Genomic DNA, 6,624 nt, shown 5'->3' with positions numbered 1-6,624 from the left:
CAAATGAAGACTTTTAGAAGAATATTTCAGCTCTGTAGGTTCATACAATGCAAGTGACTGGGTGCCAAATTTGTGATGCTCCAATAAAGCACATAAAAGCAGCAACAAATTATCCATATAACTCCAGTGTTTTAATACATAACTTCAGAAATTATAGGATAGGTGTGGGTGAGAAACAGATCAATATTTAAGTCTTTTGAACTTTTTGCTAGAAATGTTTCTTGTTTTTGGGCGAATTATTAATTTAAGTCTATCTCTGATCCCTATCTACTTTTTTAAATAAAAAAAGAGCATCTTGGACATTCTGCTACATATCTCAACTTAGCAAGAAAGTACGTTTTTTGTCATATGTGTGGGTGAATGATGATAAAATTTTAATTTTGAGAGGATCTACCCCTATAAATGATCATGGGATTGCTATTGCTGCTAACAAAGCCCTGTGTCAGAGAGTCTACTAAAGATGCTTCTAGCCAAAACAGCCATTAAAACACACACACACACACACACACACACACACACACACACACACACACACACACACACACACACACACACACACACACACACACACACACACACACACACACACACACACATGCAGTGAGAGAGAGAGAGAGAGAGAGAGAGAGAGAGAGGAACAATGCCAATGACTCACCAGTAAGTTCTGCTTGTTCTGACTCACCAGCTTACATAAAATTCAAGTAGTGTGGCATTCAAGTAAAAAAAGAAAAATACATAGATTCTCTGTCAATTTTACAACATTACGTAGCAATATCCCTCTTCTCGAGTCATCTGGGTAGTTCAGACAGTGGGGTGAAAGGCTCTATTAGGTCAGATTTGTGTCTGATAACATCTATCTGTGGAGTACATTTACATTTACATTTATTCATTTGGCAGACACTTTTATCCAAAGCGACTTACAAAAGAGGAAGAACATCAGCGAATCATCTTAGGGAGACAGTGGTACAAAAAGTGCCATATTACAAAGTTTCACTATCATCATAATAGTATACAAAACAGATTTAAGTGCAACAAGAAATGTAAATATATATATTTTTTATATTTACGATCACACTGTGGCAGTGTTGTGCTATTTTGGCACTTTAGCAGTTTGAAAAATAGATATGTTGAGCGGTGGGGACGAGTATGTGTTGAGTAAGTTGGTTCAGCTGCTGATTCGGTAATGAGCTTGTTTAGGTTGGATGGTCTTTGCACTGCTGAGGCCACTGTTTGTGTATGTGTGTGTGTAACACTAGACAACAGCCTCAGAAAATCTGGGAAACGAGCCGGATTGTGCTCAGCCTCCTTAAGAGGATTGTAATGTGACAAGTCATTAACTGGAGCTACTCTGGAACTGCAATGTGGGCTGACTGAGGGAAGATGTTTTACACTCACAAGCGGTTATGATGAGCTGATGCAGAACACCACCTGTAATACTGTGTTCTGTCTTAAATTTATTGTAAATACTGTGTGTGCCACTGGACATGTGATAGATTAATTGAGCAGGTAAAAGGTCAGCCTTTACTCTGTCGGCATCCACCATATTTTCAGCAAGTCCACTGTATTTTGCTAGGTAGGTGGAATTTCTGGTTGGTTATGGGATGTCCGGTTGGTTGGCGCTTTGTGTGTAGCCGGTAACTGCTGGCTAGCGTGTCATTCTTGCACTTTAAATGTTGTAAGATGTCTTTGAAATTTCCCGTACAATGATGCAGTTAATGGTTGTCCTAATAATTAATTGAAACAATTTTTTTTTTACTAAAACAGCAATGTTATGATCAGAAACCACTCGTAAAAGCACAGTGCTGCTGTCCCGTCCCAGAGGCTTCTCCACCCTTCGGCTGCTTAGGATCATCTGTTTGAAAATGCCTTTGCATACTTTGTTTATGTGCTCTTTTCACTTTATTGGCAAGAAATGGAGCAAGATGAATTACATATACTGTAGCATCATTGCACTAACAGGTGTGCGTTTGTGTGTGTGTGTGTGTGTGTGTGTGTACATGTGTCATTAGAAACTTTTAGAGTATGTTAATTTCCATACAGCGTTGGCCTTTGTGAATGCTTCACATGTTTTGAAATGGCATTATTACACAGTGGTGCATTATAGCGAAGTGCAAATACTTAGTTACTGTACTTAAGGACAGTTTTTCAATATTTGTACTTTACTTGAGTACAAATATTTATTTTAATTCACTATATTTTGAAGAGAAAATTCGATACATTTCTCCAGACTCTTTCTTTACTTTTGCGACTGAACACTGAATATTTTAAATGTTATTCCTTTGAACTGATTAAAAAGATTCAAATAGCGCTCTGAATGATTCGTTGATATGCTACGCGTGTTAAGTTGAAGTTTAGTTTTGAAGTTTTGCATTCTGTTCCATTTAGCTGCGCTTTGTCTAGCTGTTGGAAACACTCGCAGCATTTTGAGTCCACTGCCCAAGTGTCGCCCCTGCGGGGAAAGCCGCGATGCTCCTTGTTGTTTCTGTGATGATTCATGTAGCATTCCATTCAACTCAGAGAGTTGGAATTTCCAACTTTCAACTGGGGAAAGTGCAACGGAATGACACTTTATGTTGGACTGCTAACTTGGAAAATCCTGCGGAAATCTTCAACTCCCATTTCATTAAGATGCAGGTGTGTGTTACATCATGCAAACATTTTGGCACCCAGGGCAGGGAGATTTACAGACAGTGACAAACATTAAATTGTATTAAATAATATCCAATAATGAGTCAAACACACACACACACACACACACATATATATGTATGTATGTATGTATGTATGTGTGTTTATAAGAAAACCGAAAAAAGCTATTCATTTTCTATTTGCTTCACACTGGAAAAAACACCCACAAGTAGACAGACCATTATAGCTGAACAAAGAATATGATTCTTTGAAATAAATCTCTAAAAACCATGCTTTCAGATTACAATAAAAAGGAGATTACTTCATGACATATGGTCTTGTGCGGTCCTGTTTTTCAATTGGCAGGTGTGACAAAAAGGTACATTTGGGATCTGGCAACAGAAATCCTATTTATATTTCATTGTTTAACTGCACACGATTTCCGAAAAGAAAAAAAAACTTTAAAAAAGCCTTGCACCGTGTGCATGCTTGCATGCTTACCTTCCCTACTGGTGTGTGTATCAAAATGTAATAAGCAGGAGTGGAGTTGAGAGCTGAGCTCATTTGTCTGGGTGCTCTCAGGTGTGTGAGCTCTCTGCTGTCACTAGGGATTATTTCAGGCTGTCTGCTCTCTGTGTACCCGAATAAACAGAATGCGCACTCACATATGGCAGTGACATATATTTCACTATATGCAGGCTGCGTGTTTGTGTGAGATTGTGTGTTTACGACTGACTACATGTGGCAGTGAGGTCAAGTAATCTGATCCTCTCTGTTTCCCATTTATTCTCTTGCTTATAAAAAGGTCACAGATTGTCCATATGGATTACTCTTTTACTAACCTGAATGAATGACCTTGACCTCCTAAGGTGCTGCTGGTAGTTGTGTTAGGTCAGAATGCTTTTGCATACGTCATAACAGTGACCTTTCAATACAGGACGGTGTGGAGTTAACTGTGCTTTTTGGACTTTGCAGCTTTGCATGATAAGAATCCAGAACTGGGATCTAGTTTAATCAGTTAGTCCATAAATATCTTACATTAAATGGTTAGTTCATTCAAAAATTTTAATTTTCTGATCATTTACTCACTGTCATGCCATCCCAGATGTACTGTATGTGACATGTATGTGTTTCTTCAGCAGAACACAAATCAAGTGTTTTAGAAGAATATCTCAGCTCTGTAGGTACATATAATACAAGCACTTTAAAGCTTCAAAAAGCACAGAAAATCACAGTCAAATGAATCTCTATATGACTCCAGTCATTAAATTAATGTTTTTTAAATGATAAGATCGCTTTGAGTGAGAAACAGTTGCCACATTACATGACGTGACGTGAGCTCCACATCCTGTTCACTCCTATTGGTGGTCGCTCCCGAAAGTCACTCCTCATTTGCATAAAGTTAAACTTTTCTCAACTTTCTCAAGTCACTGGACATCCCCACATCTAGTCGCCAGAGGCTTTTGATGAAAATCAATGCGATCTAGTGGTTTGTTGCTGCATATGTGTACCCCACTTTAGTCTTGCTTTGTCTTTCTCAAACAAACACACAAATGCATGTATTTTTGCATGTAGCCACACCCTAATTATTTTGTTGTCCTCCAATTATCAGTACCTCTGTTCAAACTGGCCCTCTTCTGCTTCTGATTTGTGTGAGGTAATGCTGTTTTTGTTGCCACCATGGATGCAGTTAGCAAGAGGAAACAGGATTGATGCTGACCATACACTCACCCAAACAGCTGTCGCCCTGAGAGCACAAGACAAATGAAGCATCAGTCTCACTGTGCTCACTGACCTATTCCTAACAACAACACCACATGAAAGACTCCAACAGTGGTGTGTGTGTGTGTGTGTGTGTGTGTGTGTGTGTGTGTGTGTGTGTGTGTGTGTGTGTGTGTGTGTGTGTAGAGAGAGAGAGAGAGAGAGAGAGAGAGAGAGAGAGAGAGAGAGAGAGAGAGAGAGAGAGAGAGAGAGAGAGAGAAAACTTCATACAAAAGGCTTCATAAGCTTTGAGGATTTTTATTGATTACTAATGTCCATCCCCTGTACTCGGGTTTATCCCAGGCTGGGTCTCCTGAAATCTGTTGTATTAATTTTAAAATCCAGGACAGCACAGTATGTTTTTCTCCTGCCTTTTCTTTCTCTGTATTGAACAGGAATCTAAAATCCACAAAAACAGTGGCCAGAATTGGGTCAGAGGGGAGAAAATTACATGAAGGGCTTACTGCCATGGATTCAACAGTTCTGTCTGGATGGAACCCACAATAATAACAGGACAATGCTGTTTACTTAAAGTCATCATGAACCAACATGAAAATGGGGGGAAATCGACACGCTTAGCTAAATGTTCATGTACCCTGAAATCAACCCTGTTGTGCCAAATTACTGACTAGTGTTGTATGTCATCAGACATTTTTGCACCCATTCAGATGTATTTACCTTTTATTGTGGTGCTGCTGATAGCAAAAGGTGTGAGCAGCCTCAGAGACAGCTTCTGTTCTCAACTCAACTCAACTCAATTTTATTTATAGAGCACTTTCAAAAACCACACTTGGTACCAAAATGCTGTACATGGAGTTACAAAAAATAAATAAAATCACATAAATACAGCTTAAGAATGCAAAAAACATTTAAAACCAATAAAACAAGAATAAGATAAAATTGACCTAGTACAATTTATAATGAAATTAATTAAAAGCTAGGGAAAATAAATATGTTTTTAAGGCCCTCTGGAAAGAGAATAGAGATGGAGATGATTTTATGACCAATGGAAGCTCATTCCAAAGTCTAGGGGCTGCCACCGCAAAAGCTCTATCACCTTTAGTTTTTAGGCGAGATCGAGAAACTGACAGACACAGCTGATCACCAGAGCGGAGAGACCTTGAAGGTTGATTCAAACTTATTAAAGCAGAGATGTACTCAGGTGCAAGACCATGAAGAGCCTTAAATACATACATCAACACTTTGTACTGGATTCTGTATTGGATCGTAACCAATGTAGTGAAATCAAAACTGGTGTGATATGGTCTCTTTTCCTGGTTCCAGTTAAAAGCCTAGCAGCTGAATTCTGGACCAGCTGCAGGCGAGAGAGAGAGGCCTGACTCACACCCAGATACAAAGCATTACAATAGTTCAATCGAGAAGACACAAAAGCATGCACAACCTTCTCAGAGAAACCAGGAAGTATTTGCGTTCACATTAACAATGCTGAGTGTGAATAAGAGGTTGTATTTTCCCTCTAAGATTAAATTTTTACTCCACATAAAATATGCTTTACTCTTCACTGTATTAAATAATTTACTGCTAAAAATACAACTTGCTTAGGGTGCCACTGTGGACTTTTCACCATGAAACTAGTCAACAACTCTTCCAGCTTTTTACATTGTAAAAAGTGGTTACTTTACGGTGCTATTTTGACCTGATTTAACCCAAGGAAATCGTTTTTTGTCATGTGGTCAGCTTGATTCAGTGATGTCAAATAATATTATTTTTTTGAATAAAATAAATCTTCGCAATATTTTGACTAAATGTAATAGCTTGCTCCGCCTCAAGCAGCTTTCCTTTTCAGATGATGTCACCAAACCCTCTTGTTTTTCAACCCATCCTCACCAACTACCTGTAAAACAGAGACTATTGCATGATCCAATCAAGTCCTTCGTGTGTCCAATCAATTCATTCAAATGTTTTCACTCAAAAATATGCCACATTACGGAAAGAAAATTGTGATTGACCAGTAGGGTTTGTTTTTTCAATATTTGTTGGTTGAACTTTTACATTTAGTTCCCTTATATACCTAACAAGTGTGGCTCAGCTGTAGCTTGATCGAAAACAACACTCCACATACTTGCAAAACAACCTCATGCCAACATGCCAACAGTTCTGAAACACCCACAGGCAAAGAGAGCAAAAAAGGCAGCCAGGATGAAGAGAGAGAGAGAGAGAGAGAGAGCTTGCAACATATTGATGGATATTCTTTAGCAGGGATGCACTGTACAC

The sequence above is a fragment of the Xyrauchen texanus genome, chromosome 29 (assembly GCF_025860055.1).
Source record: "Xyrauchen texanus isolate HMW12.3.18 chromosome 29, RBS_HiC_50CHRs, whole genome shotgun sequence".
NCBI lineage: Eukaryota > Metazoa > Chordata > Actinopteri > Cypriniformes > Catostomidae > Xyrauchen > Xyrauchen texanus.
This window is presented reverse-complemented; position numbering follows the sequence as displayed.